We start from the raw sequence: 18252 nt of genomic DNA on the forward strand, positions 1-18252 counted from the left end.
GGAGAAGACTTTTAAACTATCAAAATTACTACTATAAAACAATGAAAAATTAGCAATGATTTCTTGGTATTATCAAATCAATGGTCGAAATTCCCCAACTATCCCACAATTTTGTTTAGTTCTGGTTTTGCTTAGTTGGCTTGATCATGCTAGAAGGCATTTGGTTGATAGGTCTCTCAAGTTTTTAATCTGTGGTTTCTGCTCTTTATTTCCTGAAAATTTGTTTGTTGCAGAAAGTGGGATATTTGTCCTTCAGAGTTTCTCACATTCTAAATTTTGCTGATTGCATTTGATTGATGTTGTTTCAGGTTAGCTTGTTTGTTTCAAAAAGAACATTCCATAAGTGGTGGTATATACTTCCCATTGAACCCCATCAAGAACGCCAGAGTGTCTGTCTTTTGTTGAGATTAATCCGTTGATGTAGGAGTTGTCAGGAGTTGATTCATGCATTATAAAAATCTCCCCTGGCTTTTTAGCTTGTTGATCATTTCTTGATTCCAATTTTTCATTAATATTCTACTAGCTGGCCTGTCTTTTAAAAAAAGAACTTTTCCATCAATGTTTTTCATTACTCTAAGATACAGTACCTATAGTAAGATCAAATTTTTTCTTGATTACTTCCATTTATTTGCCAGTTTTCAAAATAACAAATTGATTTTCTATGATCCTCCATAGGTCACCAAAGAGATTATTTTGACATGTCACCCATCCCACTTGAATATGTGATAGTCACACTGTTGATGTGTTTTCATCTAATGGCCGTGGAATCCTTTCGATTTTGTCTTTGATAACTTTCTTACTTTTTGGCACAACAAGATGCTCTAGGCTCATCTGGTCCTTTTCTTTTGCAATACCTAAAATCAGTAACTTCTGAGTATTTAAAGAGTTTGCATTCCCACCAACAGTGCATGAGGGTTTCCTTTTCTCCACATGCTCACCAACACTTGTTGTTTCTTGAGGTTTTGATTTTAGCCATTCTGACAGGTAGGAGGTGATATCTCATTTTCATTTTGATTTACATTTCCCTGGTGATGAGTTACATTGAACATCTTTTCATCTGTCTGTTGGCCATCTGGATGTCTTCTTTGGAGAATCGTCTGTTCATGGACTTGTTGATGTTTCTAGGCCTTTTTAGTGGGTCAAGTTAGAAAATACAAACATTTTTTTAAAGAGAAAATAATATTATGAATTTATACTAAGGGGAGCATGTGAAGTAATGAGCACTGGATGTTGTATGCAACTGATAAATTACTGAACATTACATCTGAAAAAAAGAAAAAGAAAGAATTTTCAATTCAAATTTAGAATTCAGCATTTCTACTTAACTTCTTTGATTTTTTTGTGTTGCATTTTCTGTAATACTGGAAACCTTGGTTATTTATATATGTTTGAAATTTCACAAAACACAATCACACACAAATACACAGAAAACTAAACAGAGGAGGAGGACTACAGACCGAAAAATCATTAAGAATACTGTTCCTTAAATGTTTCCCAAAGTTTTTTTTTTTTTTTTTTTTTTTTTTTAATCCCAGGTCCCAGTTTGAGAAGGAGAATATTTTCCTATTTTTGTTTTATTAGAACTTTCATGAGTGTTCTGTAGTTCCTCAAGTACAGATCCTTTACTAACTCTTTGGTTAGGTTTATTCCCAGTTATCTTATGGTTTTTGGTGCTGTAGTAAATGGAATCAATTCTCTAATTTCCCTTTCTATATTTTCATTATTAGAACTTTTAAAATAATTTGTTTTGACCAAATGGCAAGCAAAAGATATTAAAAAAATTACATCATTTGAAATGTAACACAATATAAATTTTAATCATATGCACTAATCTGAGTGATACATTTGCTTACTTGAGTCAAGTTTTTCTGTTTTAGTTGGTGAAGGACATTTGTCTCCAGACATTTTCTTCATGCATAATTTTGGTAGAAAGTTTGAAGTCTACCTTTAATAAATTTACTTAATATATACTATATTATTTTTTTTCAAATAAAGAAATTAAAAAGGTGAAATAAACAGTATTCTAAATATGTATTTATAATATTTTGATGGTATAATAAATCCTTTTACTTTCAGTATAGTAAACACACACACACACACACACACACACATATAATTAAACGTGTTATTTGGGCTTAGTTCTTTTTGTTCCTTACTAATCATGACAGCTCCATGTTATCTTTAGCTAAGACCCTAAGGCACAATACACACTTAGGAGAGCTTTATCCCTAACTAAAGAGGAACTTTAACCAAGTATCAAATAATCTTTTTTTTAGAGAGTTTGAGGCCCACTTCTTGGCTATTGGTTAGATTATCATTTTGTTGTCTTGCAATGTGAATGACAAAAAGCTTATATTAAGAATAGGAGAAGCACTGTTTCTGCCATGTTTTTTTTTTTTGTTTGTTTGCTTGTGCTTAATTACTTACATTTTATTGTAATTTTCCTGGCATTTTTAAGCATTTTATTTTGTGAGGGTTTATTTATTTAGCACCAGATGAAATAATCTGTAGCTCCTTTATTAGCATAGACCTACCTGAGATACAGGGCATTATGTGGCCAAAAAAAAGAGTAAGTAAGGGCACCTGTGCACCCCTGCTGAGGAGCTCCCACTTCCTGCCCTCACCTGCTAGCAAGGGAGCCCCCCCATAGAGTAAGGGAAAGGGCCAACATAGAGACATGAGACATACATTAGGTCCTAATAATGCCTATCTTCTTTTTCTAGTTTGTTTTTGAACACAGAATAAGTATCCATAGAAAATGAAAGATCTAAATTGTTCTTCCTCCATGTGGATCACTTCCTGTCCCCTTAGGGTTTATTATTTCCTAGACACAGATGGAGAAGAACAACACAGGAGGCCTTTTCACGTCCAAGTCTCATAAAGAACCTTGACTGCACACCACAAACATCTCCCTTCCACAGCCAACAATATCTTGACAGGATATCCAAGCAGGACACACTCTGATCCTCATGCCCCACCCCATTCTGCCAAAACTCACCCTTGAAAATCACTGAACCCGAGGGTACCTACAGAAATACAGGCAAGAAATAAAAAACAAAAAGCTATTAAAAGGGAGGAGAGCAAAAAATAAAGTATCTGGCAGCATATCTGAGTTCACTTGGCAAATGATTCCGTGTGGGATCAAAGGAAAAATTTTTTTAAAAAAGTATTGAAGTTTTGTGTCCAAGTGCCTAAGAGGTTTAGGGTAGGTGGAGACTGCAGTGCTGTGAAGACACATGGAGCAAGTGATTCGGCAGGGGATGGGGGGGCCGGGGGGAAACACCAAGCCTTTTGAACACCAAGCCTTATAGCTGGGGATCCTCTGAGTATTTAGTTGGGGAAGTAAAGCTGGAATTTAGTGGATGGCCTGGTCTGGAAATCAATATTTTAGAATTAGTTCACAGATTTGCAATCCTGAAACACATGGCAACTAGGATAAATGATATTGAAAAGAAAGAAAACAGAGAAGAAATTATTGCCAGGGAATTATATTTTACAGGATGGAAGAAGGGTGTAGGTAAACAGTTATAAAAGGAGAATCCAGAAAACCATGTCTTCAAGCAAAAAAAAAAGGAGGGGGGATTTTCCACAAGACGATGCTCAGTGATGTCCAATGGAGAAAGGAAATTTAAAAATGTGAGAACTAATAATCCATTATAATTGATACCTTCAATGTCACTGCCTTGTCTATTTCTCTTTGAGGGAGAAGGAAATTTCCAGTTAATGGTGCACTTGTCAAGGTAATAAGCAGGAAGGGAGAAGGCAAAAGCAGTTGGCAGTGATAAGAAATGAAATGTAAATAGGCTTGATTTTCAGTTGATAATAGATGGAAACAGGATGACATATTGAGTTTTTAGATTTAGAAAAGACCCAGAGGGATACACAAATTTTAAATATAAAAAAATATACAAATCGTTCATTGCTAGTGGAAATGCAAAATGGAACAGCCACTTTGGAAGACATTCTGGTGATTTCTTATAAAATTAAATGTATTCTTACCATACAACCCAGCAGTCGTGCTCCTTTGTATTTACCCAAAGGAGCTGGTACTTATGCCTACACAGAAGCTGCACAGAGATGTTTACAGCAGCTTTATTCGTAGTTGTCAGAACTTGGAAGCTACTAAGATGTTCTCTGTAGGTAAATGGAAAAGCTGGGTTACTTCCAGGCAACAGAATGTTATTTAGCACTAAGAAGAAATGACTTCTCAAGCCAGGAAGGACACTTCAGTGCATATCACTAAGTGAAACAAACCAGTTCGAAAACACTACATACTGTACGAGCCCAACTATAGGACATTCTGGAAAGGGTAAAACTTTGGAAATAGTAAAAAGATCAGTGGTTGCCAGGACTTAAGAAGAAGGGAGGGATGCATGGATGGAGCCCAGAGGATTTTTAGGGCAGTGAAATTACTCTGTATGACGCTATAATGGTGGATACGTGTCCTGTACACATTTGTCCAAACTGGTAGAACCCAAAACAGCAAGCATGAACACTAATGTAAACGATAGACTCCGAATGATGATAACACACCAATGCAGCTGCATCAAATGTAACAAATGGACCACGCTGGGGGTCAGTGGTGATATTGGAGCGGGCTATGCATGTGTGGGGGGACAGGACATATGGGAGATCTCTGTATCTTCCGCTCAATTTTGCAAGCCTATAACTGCTCGAAAGAATCATATCTATTTTTTTAATTTTTTATAAACATATAATGTATTATTAGCCCCAGGGGTACAGGTCTGTGAATTGCCAGGTTTACACACTTCACAGCACTCACCATAACACATAACCCTCCCCGATGTCTATAACCCCACCACCCTCTCCTGACCCCCCTCCCCCCAGCAACCCTCAGTTTGTTTTGTGAGATTAAGAGTCTCTTACAGTTTGTCTCCCTCCCAATCCCATCTTGTTTCATTTATTCTTTTCCTGCCCCCCAACCCCCCCATGTTGCATCTCCACTTCCTCATACCAGGGAGATCATATGATAATTGTCTTTCTCCAATTGACTTATTTCACTAAGCATAATACCCTCTAGTTCCATCCACGTCGTCGCAAATGTCAAGATTTCATTTCTTTTGATGGCTGCATAGTAGAGAATCATATCTATTTTTACAAAATAAAGAGAATAGTTGGTAGAGCATTGACATAATATACATATATTATTTGCCAAACTTGTATTCATATATAAGCTTCCTAAAAAGTAAAAGTATGCTGCTAATCCTGGGGTTTTAATATATTATACGTGTTTTGCAATCAAGACAGCTACATATTGACCTTAAACTTTCTCTACAAGTCATAGGAATAGTGCACAAGCTGAGAAGGGGCCTCTTTGCTTTCTAGGGAAAGCAACCAGGTCTTGAGTTCCTTATCATATACCTACTTCTCTTTTTGTCTGATAATCGGTATTTTGAATCAAGAGTAGCCAACATTAGGGGGTTTGAGATGGAGGTTAAGAAAGGGATTTGCCTCAGCACTGGATAGACTGACCAGGAGCACCTTTGTTTCACTGTTGCTCATTTGGGGTTTTGGGCATTTACAGTTTTTTTAAAGATTTTATTTCTTTATTTGACTGAAAGAGTACAAGCAGGGGGAGAGTACAAGCAGAAAGCAGAGGGAGCAGCAGGCTTCTGCAGAGCAGGGAGCTTGATGTGGGGCTCAATCTCAGGACTCGGGGATCATGAACTGAGCTGAAAGCAGATGCTTCACTGACTAAGCCACTCAGGTGCTCCTGGGCATTTGTAGTTTAACAGTGATGGTAGCCTCTTGCCCTGAACTAGACCCTTGAACAGGATTGTTTAATCCTCACCAAATCTATGTGGGACTGTCTTTGGGGACCTTATGTACCTTGCAGATTGTACATGGAAATCTTACCATAAGACTTTTGAAAATAATTAAGCAATAGAGATGTTACAAGTGTTTGTTAACTAAATTTACTCTATTTTTTTTTTTTTTTTGTTTTCACTTTCCAGTGCTTAAAATCTAAGCAGTTATATCAGCTCAGGAAAAGCCTCTTCTTTTATCTTAAATGCAAGTCCAAAAAACAGAGGTCCCAAAGACAGAGGCTTAGAGATTTGAAGAGCAGAAAAGAGACATTAATTAGATCATTGACATTTTGGACCCAAAGTAAAAAAGAGACCTTAATCATAGAAGTTATCCCTGTTCAGAAAATACTAATGTAGCGTATGCTTGCAGACAAGATGCCAGGAATTATGACCAGGACCTAATATTTTATGAGATACAGAGAAATGAACTAATGTGGGTGTTTAGAAAATAGAATATATAACAGGCTGGTGATAAGATGACTTAATTAGGAATAAATTAAATCTAGGAGTAATAAACCAACACACATGCAGGTTTTAAAGCAGGTGATAATTTTGTGTGTGTGAACCTACCTCTTAGACAACTGAAAACTCTAGTCATTCTAATTATTTTCCCAGAGCTACACATTTAGGCAACATATGTCTGCAACTAGCCTTCTCCATTTACAAGCATGAAGTCTTAGAAGGACAAAAATCCTAAGGCTAAGCCACACTGGCTTAAACAGAAGGAGATGTTCTTAGAGATCTCTGTGTGATATAGCAGAAAGTAAAGCACTCTCAGAAACTCACAGGACATTGTTGGTTCTCACTCCCTCTCCTGCTCTCTTGTTCTCTCAAACATTCACTTTCTTTCTGCCCTTGACTCCATTCCTCTCCCTAGAAGGAGTTCACTCAGTTCCCATTAAGAAGTTTCTGCTTTCCTCCTTGTTGGAGGCAAGGTGAGAGACCCAGAGAGCCCATTCTACGTACCCAGTCTGATGCTGGAGAACATAGATGGACTGATCACCCTGGCTTGAGACTCATGACCTTTCATGAACTGATCAAGGAGATCAGGTGGATAATATCTATATTGACCAGAGCTAACAAAATAGACATCCACTAAATATATAATAATTCTTTTCTAATATGTTAAGCTTCTATTAGTCATTTAGAATTAGTAATTCATCATTATTAGGTAGTGGCATTTTTTAATTGTTTCTTGGTGGTTTGATAAGTTTAAGTACTTCCTTTGTGTTTTGAGGAATTATTTGCCTTAGGGAGAGTGAAACTTGCTTTCTCAGCCTCCCTGTAGCTAAAGTTCAGTAAAGCAACCAACCATCGCAGCTTGCCCTGAGCTGAGAAGCTCCCTGAACGTGAGACTTCTGTCCTGAAATAAGTATAGTCCCTAGCAGACTGGGACAGTTGATCACCCTAGAAACAGAGTGACCTAGTTTCTCTTACTCAAACGTACATATAGGACTCTGATTCAGAGGAGGTCTGGTTTGCAGACGCAGGTGAGGCGCTGGCTTCATCTGTTCAGGTTGTTATAATAGAAGGCCATAAAGTAGGTGGCTTATAAGCAAAAGAAATTTATTTCTCACATTTGGAGGCTGGGAAGTCCATGATCATGGTGCCAACAGTTAGGGTCTGGTGAGACCCCACATCCTGGTTCACAAATGCCATCTTTTCACTGTCTTCACATGGCTAGAAGGTGAGGGATCTCTCTGGGGTCTCTTCCATAGGACACCATTCCCATTCGCGGAGGTGCCACTCTCTTGACCTAATCACCTCCCAAAGACCCTACCTCATAATACCATCACCATGGGGGTTAGATTTTCAGCGTATGAATTTGAGGATCACATGAACATTCGATCCACTGCAAGCTCAGAATTTTCCTAGTGTAGGTGATGTCGAAGACATTCAGCATCCCAAAGCAGCAAGTTTTTATCAGGCCCGCTGGGGACCAACCATGTCTGCCATCATTCAGGCATGAGAGATACTATTCGTGTATCTCAATCATGCCATCGTCATCACTAGAATTGTGTGATGTAATTTGGGCAATGTTTTGGCTACCTAGCCATCAAGACTGAGTCTTAACCACCTCAGAGACTCAAGAACTATTAAATGTTCTTAATACATTCCTTTCCTTCCTAAGAGTGGAAAGAGAGACTCTTGTAAGCATCAAACTTAATACCCTCTGAAAGTTGGAAAAAGAGTCCATTTTTTCCTCAACTTCATCATCTCCAAAATGAGAACAGTGATGTCCTCTCTGTCTACCTCAAAACGTTGCTGTAAATCTCAGAAAGGATGATGTATGTGAAAATACAACGTTGTGAAGTTCAGTAGATGTATTAGAAAATTATTAAAGAATACACTAGACAGGATGGAGATATCTTTAAGTACTCTGGGAAACAAAGGTTTCAACTTCTCCACAAAATGGATCTTGAATATTCTTAGGTTTTGGGGTAATACATTTTATCCTGATAAATGGGTTTTGGTATTTTGATTGTATCATCCCTTATAAACCTAACATCAAAGAATAACATATCCAGTAGCTCCTCCTTCTCTGTGGTTTTGTTTTCCATCATTTCAGTTGCAAGGAGTCAGCTGTGGTTGGGCAACAGAGTCTCCTGATTTATCGTCAGAAGATCAGTAGTAGACTCACACTACGTCATGCTGCTCTATCGTTCTCCTAACTTTATCTCATCACATAGGCATTTTATCATCTCACATCATCATATGAAGAAGGGTGAGTACAATACAGTAAGATATTTCAAGAGAGAGGCAGACCACATTCACACACGTTTTATAGAATATTGTTATAATTGTTCTATTTTCTTAGTTTTGTTAATTTCTTACTATGCTTAGTTTATGAGTTAAACTTTATCAAAGGTATATATTATAAGAAAAATATATATGTAGGGTTTGTTATTACCCGCAGTTTCAGGAGTCCACTGGGGGTCCTGGAACATATCCCTCACAGATAAGGAGGACTACTATATCTAGGAACAAAAGAGAAAATGTTATTGCTTTCTGTCAAAGCACCTGGAAAAATCCTCATCTCTGATAGAGAAGTTGCAATGTAACTGTCATTTTCTTATGAAATGATAACATGGATAGTTGACCATCATCATATTAAAAAAGTTCACCAGTTTTAATATTGTGACATAAAGATAAAAACAGGAAGATGCCCATGTTAATATCAGCAGAGCTTATCTGGACAAGGCCTTTTATAAGATAGACCCTTAGGTGATGTTTATGGTGAGGTCCATGTTACAGACTGCTTACTGACCACAGCGTCTGCCTCCTTCATTTCTGTTCAAATGGTACTCTCGTGATTCAGGCCATGGAATTTCAGTCCTAAATGATTTCTTAATAGAAAGAATGCTTATGCTAAGTGAAATAAACCAATCAGAGAAAGACAATTATCATATGATCTCACCAATATGAGGAATTTGAGAAAGAAGACAGAGGATCATGGGGGAAGGGAGGGAAAAATGAAATAAGACAAAACCAGAGAGGGAGACAAACCATAAAAGACTCTTAATCTCAGGAAACGAACTGAGGGTTGCTGGAGAGGAGAGGGGAGGGAGGTATGGGGTGGTTGGGTGATGGACATTGGGAAGGCTATGTGCTACGGTGAGTGCTGTGAATTGTGTAAGATTGATGAATCATAGACCTGTACCCCTGAAACAAATAATACATTAATTAAAAAAGGAAAAAAGAATAAGAATTAAAACAAAAAAATAAAGAATGCATATAGTGGTTACCAGTGGGTTGATCTGATATCTTTTTTTTCTTTTTTAGTAGAAACTATTTTTCTTTCCATCCACATATTTATTGAGGGAGATTCCATGTTAATTAGGTGTGACCATGCCCTCCAACAACAGAGGTGGGCCTGACCCAACTGTTCTGCTCCTATCAGACACTGCTCTTTTGCCTAGAGTTCATTGGTTTAGAGATGAATATTGCACCTAAGTTGGGGAATTATTAATCCCTCACAGGATTTTTGGGGACATGTTATCTGGTAAGTATCTAGTGGCTAACAAAGTAAGATGCAAAATTTGGATGTTGCCAGTAACCATGATTACCAGGTATCTGCAAAAGTAGATCTTTATGGGTGGAAATGACTCCAAAGTATAGAGAGAGGCACGGACAACCTTGCAGTCCTCAGCCATTGAGGCCAGAGGTTTCAAGTGCCCCCCGTAGCCCAGTCCTTTCCAATAACACCAGCAGTCTCTAGAGTCCGAGAGCCTGAGATTTTAACACCGTCTTTGTTCTTGACCATCTGGCCATTCCATTACCGAGATTCAATCCTCTCACCTGTAACACTGAGTCAATATGTCCTCATTAAAGTATTATTAGAACTAAAACTGTGATGTTGGTAAAATGTCTAGTGCAGAATCTTTCCCTGTTGGGGGCTTGACAAAATTTGTTTGTTTGTTTTTTTCTCTTTTCCTTCATTAGAATTATAGCAACTGTCCTTAGCTTGGCTCCTCGCTGCAATGTCTCCTCTCCCCAACTCTCCTTCTCACCCTAGATAGATCCTTCCTTTTGAACAAGCTTTGAGCCCATCATTCACTGCATCAAACACCAAGTGGCCCTTCTCCGTATTTCCAATGAAACTGAAACTCCTTGAACTGGAATTAAAGGCTCCATAATTTCTTTCTGCAACCTCTTAAAAGCTACCCCCCTTCCATACACTGTGCTCCAACGAAAACCAATTACTGAGTATTACATAAACATAAAACATTATTCATCCCATTTCATACATTTAATTTGCCTAAAAATGTCTCCTCTTTCCTTTGTCTTCTCTCAAAAATCTACCTATCCCTCAGGGCAAGCCCAAAGATCAACATACATGTAAAGCGATTACCTAGTCCTGTTAGGACCATCTCTCCTCTGAACTGTCATTGTGCTTAGGTTGTTTTTCTTTTCATATAGAGTTATGTGTTACACATTGAATAGCTTGAGGGTAGGCAATATGATGTAGTGATCAATATTAGTAGCTCTGGAGTCAGGCATCTCAAGATTTAAATCCTGTTTTTGCTAGTTCTTACCTGAATGACGTCAGAAAAAAATTTGTTAATTACCCTAAGTCTCACTTTGCTCAGCTGTATAATGGGATAATGATTTCTATACTATAGTCTCCACATGAGGAATCCATTAGATGGAGTCTGTTAGTAGAATATCTGAATGTAAACTGTTGTTTGTTGAAAGAACCACTTAATTTTTAAAAGATATTTTAATGAGGGGCGACTGGGTGGCTCAGTGGGTTAAGCCTCTGCCTTCAGCTCAGGTCATGATCTCGGGGTCTTGGGATTGAGTCCCGCCATCAGGCTCTCTGCTTAGCAGGGAGCCTGCTTCCCCCTCTCTCTCTGCCTGTCTTCTGCCTACTTGTGATCTCTCTGTCAAATAAATAAATAAAATGCTAAAAAAAAAAAAGAGAGAGAGAGAGATTTTATTGAATAATTACTTTCTATTTCTGTTGCTAGAGCATAGTGGCTATTGGGAAGGTTTGTGTTAGTGACCAGCCACCGACAGAGCTGGGTGCACAGGGTGCCTGTGCAGAGCAAGCTAGCATTCATTTCTTCCTTCCTTCCCTTGTGTATTCTTTCAGTAGTTGCATCTTTTTGGAAACTAAGAGTCAGCAGACATTAGAGTAGAAGTTACTCAAAACTGCACTTAAAAAAAAAATCTAAAATTTGGGGTGCCTAGGTGGCTAGTTGGTGAAAGCATCTGCTTTTGGCTCAGGTCATGATTCCAGGGTTCCAGCATCGAGCCCCAAGTCCAGCTCCCTTCTGTTCTTCCCAGCAGGGAACCTGCTTCTCCCTCTTCCTGTTGTTCCCCCTCTTGTGCTCACTCTCTCTCTCCTTCTCAAATAAACAAATAAAATCTTTAAAATGATGGAAAAATAATATAAAATTTTCTGCCATAATTCAGAACCTAGTTATTCTGCAATGTGGATGGATCATTTCTCTCATAACAGATCCTCAAGTCAATATATGTATCTTTATTTTACAAATGAGGACACTAGAAATCAGAGTTTCAGTAACTTGTCCTATGTCATTGAGTTAAGTACTAAGTTCAAATATGGTGGCAGCTCTGTCAGCTCTAGTGACTGGCTTCTTCCTCTCTGCTGCACCGCATTCAATTTGGGGACAGTTTCACAGCACGGAAGAGGTCAGGGATTCCAAAATACCCCTTCCTCTTTTTATAGGATGAGGAAAATAAGCTCCGGCAGAGTCACTAGGGTTGCCAGAGGTCCCCAGCCAGCCAGCAAAATTTTCAAATGATGCTGCCACCCCAGATGGACTAACAGCACATTCATGTAATATCTGCGGAACGGTGTTGGTCCCTGCTTCGGCTGATATGTTCCCTACCAAACCCATCTGCTGACCCCACTCTCTGTGTTTATACATTAGCCATTGTCAGCTGTCCTCACGCCCCCCGGGGAAGAAGCCAGCGATCTTCCCCATGCATGAAACTCAGGAGCCTGTGGACTTCCCTCACTCTGCCCTGTGGACATCCTACCTGAGATGCCCCCTGAGAGGGGAGTCCAGGACCCATGTGCACCTGACGTCGCTTTAAGTAGATTGACCTTTATAAAACGGAGCTTACCTTTCTCTTTCAACCTTTCTGTAAGAGGCCTTTCCTCTGCACTGGGAAAAATTATTCATTTGAAGGCTTAAGACTCCTTCAGCCTCAACAGGAGTTAGGTCTTAAAATGTTTAAATACAAAAGATAGGGATGAAATGCTACCGCAATTGCTAGTCATCTGATGTTTTTAAAGAACACCAGACGTCGTCCTGGTCATGCTCCCGGCTGCTCCTGTAACACTAGGCTGCTCATCAGAATGTCTCACCGCTTAACTGGGTAAGGGCAGTGACTCGCTTTACCAGGAGGAGTCATTTCATTGCTGCTTCGTTCCCTCCTGCCCTAATCTGAAGATCGCCCCTCGGAAACTGTGTCTCCTGCCACGCAGACCATCTCCCTGGGCCTGATGATATGATGAGAAGAAATAGACTTATTTAGAGGTGAGGAAGTCCTCACATGTCTGAAATGATCATTTTCTAGGATTCTACACATAAAGGTTTGAAAAAAGTAGTTAGATACAAGACACCCTCTTAGAATTGATTGAGAGTTAATCATCTGATTAGCAATTAATTGGCAGGGAGTGAGGGGCAGGGCACAGTGGTCATAAAACCCACCATAAAACCCAACCATAAAAGAGGTTTTGTTGTTTTATTTAAAATATGATTTAACATGTGTTCACTTCGACAGCACATACACTAACATGATTCCGCGGAGTATATTGAGAAGAAATGATTTTGCCTCTGCTCATGCACTGTGGAGTGATACTACCCAACCAGGCATCACTTCCCTTAACCAGCAAACGTTTTGTGGCACTCCTGGGTTCTGGGAAAGACTGCCTCTGGCCTACCAATGTGGCTCTGCCAGTGTGACTCAGAGCATGGGACTCAGTTTCCTTATCAGTCATATGGTCAAATGAGAGCCTCCTGAGCCACATAGGATGCGGTGAGGATCAAGTCTGTGTATCAGTTTCCTAGGACAACTGAACAAATTACCATGAGCTAGGTGGCTTAAAACAACAGAGATTTGTGCTCTCATAGCTCTGGAAGCTGGAAATCTGAAATCAAGAAGTCAGCAGGGCTATGTTCCTCTGAAGCCTGTAGAAAAATACCCTTCTTTGTCTTTTCCAGCTCCAGTGGTCCAAGTCATCCCTTGGCTTGTAGATAGATCTCTCCGGTCTATGTATTTTCTCATGGTCATCATCCTTCCATGGCTGACTTCTTACAAGAATGTTAGTCATACAGAATTAAAGGCCTACTTAAACCAATGGGACTTCACCTGAACTAATTATAGTTGCACCAGTTCTATTGTCTTTTTTTGTTTTGTTTTTTTTTGTTTTTGTTTTTGTTTTGGGGTTTTTTTTGTTGTTGTTGTTTTATTTTGTTTTTGTTTTTTGTTTCACCAGATCTATTTTCAAATAAGCTCTCATTTTGAGGTTCTGGGGTTAGAACTTACACAAATCTTTTTGGGGGACTTAATCAAACCTATAATGGTAATATTTAGCTAGTATATGTATCAGGCCATTAAGGTGATAAGCATGGTAAGCAGTCAGTGATAACTAGATCCAACTACCGTTGATATGCCTTGGACCTTACGTCAGGGAGTAAAGATGTAGAAGGAGATAATTTGCAGGCTCTGACTTCAAGAAACTCACACTGTTGTACATATAGTTTCACTTAAACTGCTTATTTTGCAAATGAGAGGGGAGAAAAATATAAAACACGTAAATTCTTATCTCTCTGCATTCATTATCAAGCATTACAAAAACTTAGATGTGTGGTTTCGAACTCAAGTACAAATACTCTGAGCTCCTTTCCTTTTGGTTCTTTTCGGCAGAGCTGGGGCTGGTTTGGACTCTAGCAAGTTCTTTCCAAAAATGGGTCTGGATCCTTTGTCTTGGGGCCCTTTTCAATTCTGACATCCTGTGATTCTGATGTAACTTACAGTGCATATGAATATGCTTCTAAACTTTCCAAGTAGTGTTTAATGTTTTTGCCTGATCTTGTTTTGCTAGCCATTCCTATTCAAATTTCCTTAAAATGCATTTGAATATCTATATTCTGACTATATTTTTAATCCCAATAAAATTATGCCTGTGCTGGTATTCATTTCCTGGTGACTTCTATGAAAAACAAATGCCCTTTGAAAATAATTGCTTTTCTCTTTCACTACATAACCTAGCAGAGCAATTATAAGTCTGTTTTTGGTTTAAAAAAGATAAGTATAAAACCAGAAACCTCAAGTTTGATCTTTTCTGCCTTCTTATGTCATAGCATAGATGCTATCTGAAGAACTATGATTTCTACTTATGTGAATAAAATAATACATTCTCTTAGAGATGTATTCTTGAATTTTATCTCTTAGCTCATAAGATGCAGTATTTCCATTTGAAGTTCCTTAAGAAGAAAACATAAATTTAGGCATCCAGCAAGACTGTTTTAAAGGCAAAATTGAAATGATGTGACTGGATTATTGTAGGAAAGAGGAGTTTCTATAATTCTCCAAATGGCAATTTAAAATTTATTTTATTTGGTTTTGCATCCAGGCACATACTTCTCCATTGCTCCCCCACCCTCACCGCCCTTTTTATCCCTTTTTAAAACACACTAGAACAGAGGAATGTGCTCAGAATGTCATTCTTTTTCTAAAAGCCTATCAAATCTTTTGTATTATTCAAACAGCTCTGGAAATTCACCTTTTCCACAAAAGTATCCTTAATTGAGCTAAATTCAATGAATATTATTGACCACTTGTTATTTTCTAGGCAGCATGCTGGGACACTGAAGACACAGAGACGTCATAGTCTGTCCAGGCTGAGAGGAAAAAAAAGAAAGAAAGAAAGAAAGAAAGAAAGAAAGAAAGAAAGAAAGAAAGAAAGAAAGAAGTTACCATGGGCTTGCCACTGTCCAAGGTCCTAAATTCTTATTTAGCATCCTTTAAGGGTTAGGCCCCTGAGATTCCAATAAATTAATAATACTCTCAGTGGCGCCTGGGTGGCTCAGTGGGTTGGGCCGCTGCCTTCGGCTCAGGTCATGATCTCGGGGTCCTGGGATCGAGTCCCACATCGGGCTCTCTGCTCAGCGGGGAGCCTGTTTCCTCCTCTCTCTCTGCCTGCCTCTCTGCCTACTTGTGATCTCTCTCTCTGTCAGATAAATAAATAAATAAATCTTAAAGAGTCACATGCTCCTATATTTTTAAAAAGTGGATAAAAAGATGCAAGACCACTTTTCAAGTCCCAGATAGGCAGATCACGCAGAAAATATGGCGGGATTTCAGAGACTTGAGAGAAGGTATCCATGGTGTCTCAGGCAATTTAAAAAGCAGAGCTCTGAAATTTGAATTCTTGTCAGTGACATGGAAATAGGAATTTGGTACATCTTGGGGCAGAAGCATTTGGTAAGGGGCAGTGGGGTAACAAAGGGACAGTGTGTGAGGTGATCTTGGGAGCAGTGGAGATTGCAAATTGGCTCAGCCTGTAAATTCACATACAGAAGATAAAATGGGCAAAACGATGGGTTTGAACCCCTTGTGGCAGAAAACATCGATGAACAGAGGAATGCAAAGATGATCTGGTGAATTAAGAATTTTCATCATCTCTTCATATCAGAGTGAATACAACTACACCCCTCTATGAAATATTCATTGGACACATTATATACACATTATTTAGAGTCAATGTAAATACCGTGCTTCCTTAAAACTTACTTCTGAACAAAGAAGGCATGGCAGGTGGAAATAAATGGACTTCAGGGACTGACAGAGCTTGGTCCAAATCCTGGCTATACAGCTTCCTAGCTGTGTGATATTTCTTAAAATTGCTTAATCTTTCAAATTTCCCAAAAGAAGAAACAAATTCAAAGTCCCAGAAACTCTTTAAAGGAAGAGGAAAAAAGAGTGCAAAATAGTGATATAAGAATAAATATCTATCTGGTCTTTGTCTGGAGTTCCTGGCACAGAGCTTCTGAAACCTTTAGAATTTCCTCAGTGAAAAGGGTCAGAAGGTCATCTGTTATTATTCACATTGAGTCCCTTTTGACCATACCTATGTTTATGTTAAAGACATGACTCTTTGAGGATCAGGCTGGTTGCCAGAAGAACCAATCCTATGATGAGAGGGTTGCACTATTCTCCCTTCTCCAAGGAGGAGAGAGAGGCTGGAAGTTGAGCCCAATCACAGTGGCCAATAAACGAACTAATTATGCCTGTATCATGTAACCACCACAAAAACCCAAAGCAAAGAGGCTCAGAGAGCTTGCAAGTTGATGGACCCATCATGGTGCTGAGAAGATATTGTACCCAGAGAATCTATGGAAGCTCTGTACCCCTTCCCATACGCCTTGCCCTATACATTTTTTCCATTTGGCTTTTCCTGAGTTGTATCCTTTATAACAAGCCAGCAATACTAATGTGTTTTTCCTGAGTTCTTTGGGTCATTATAGCAAATTATCCAACTGCGGGAGGGCATGGTGGGATTCCCTGATTAATAGCCCATCAGTCAGAAATCCAGAAGATTTGGACTCACTACTGGTGTCTGACCTGGGGGACAGCCTTATAGTCCTGAGCCTTGAAATGTGAGGTCTGCACACATTCCAGGTAGTTTGTGTCAAATTGCTTGGTGTGGAAAACCCACACATTTGGTGTCAGAAGTGCTGTGAATAGTAGAAGAAATAGAACTGTTTTTTTAATGACCTTAGTGCATTTGTGAATCAGAAGGAACATCAGTGGGCTGGAGTGTGCCAAATGGATATGGATGGAACTGGACTCAGAGAGAACTTTGGGGCCAGGCCACTGGTATCATGGGGAAGAGTTTAGAATCTGTTATTGATGGCAATGGGGCAGCACAAAAATGTCTAAGAAGGAGAAGTTAACATACTGGAAGTTGATGTGACTACAATGTGGAAATGGATTTAGAGGGACAAAGAGACATTGTACTGGTGCTTGGCCTCATGCCGGCTTAGATGCCAGGCTTCTAAGGACATCCATGGAGAAGTCCATGGTTGCTTAGCCATAGGGTTCAAGTTGAAGGAAAAGGAGGGGACAGGAAGAAAATTTGAGACTCAGCAGTGTGGAGTGTGAATCCAAAAGCCATGAGACTAGATGAGATTGGAAAGAAAGCACACAGCAGGGCAGAAAAGGGTAGAGGCTGAATCCAGAGTTCCCCATCATGGCCAGGTGGACAAGTGGAGACAAAAAAAAAAAAATGATGGAGAAAGAGTGTCTAGGGAGATAAAGGGCATACAAGGAGAATACAGTATCATAGTATGGGGGACAAACATTTCAAATAGGAGATGGTGGTAAAGAAATGCTGCTCAAAAGCTGAATGAGATATCCGACCTTGAAAAGAGTAATTTTGACAGTGTGGGGCTGTGAACACCAGACTGGAGGGTTTCCAGCAGAGAAACGGAGGTGATGAAGGGGAGAAAGGCAAATACAATCTACCACTCCTTTCACAGAGGAAAGAAAGGAAAAGCCTGAACCCAGAGGCTTCATTTCAAAAATAAATTTTGGGAAGGGAACCTGGGCAGCTCAGTCGGTTTAGCATCTGACTCTTGATTTCGGCTGGATCATGATCTTGGAGTGGTGGGGGTGGGGGATCAAGGCCTATTGTTGGGCTCCAAGCTCAGGATGGACTCTGCTTGGGATTCTCAACCTTGCCTTCTGCCCCTCCATCCCTACAATAAATAAATAAATCTTTAAAAAATAAAAGAAAATAAAAATAAATTTGGGGACAGCTTTAGAGAGGGTAATAATCAGTCACCGTTGAGAAATCTGTTCTGGAGCTGCTGACTTCATAGATGGAACCTGACACAGAAACTCTCCTATTGACTCTTCCCCCACCCTGACTCTCCAAGTA

Source organism: Neovison vison, chromosome 3 (assembly GCF_020171115.1).
Source record: "Neovison vison isolate M4711 chromosome 3, ASM_NN_V1, whole genome shotgun sequence".
In the NCBI taxonomy this organism is placed as follows: Eukaryota; Metazoa; Chordata; class Mammalia; order Carnivora; family Mustelidae; genus Neogale; species Neogale vison.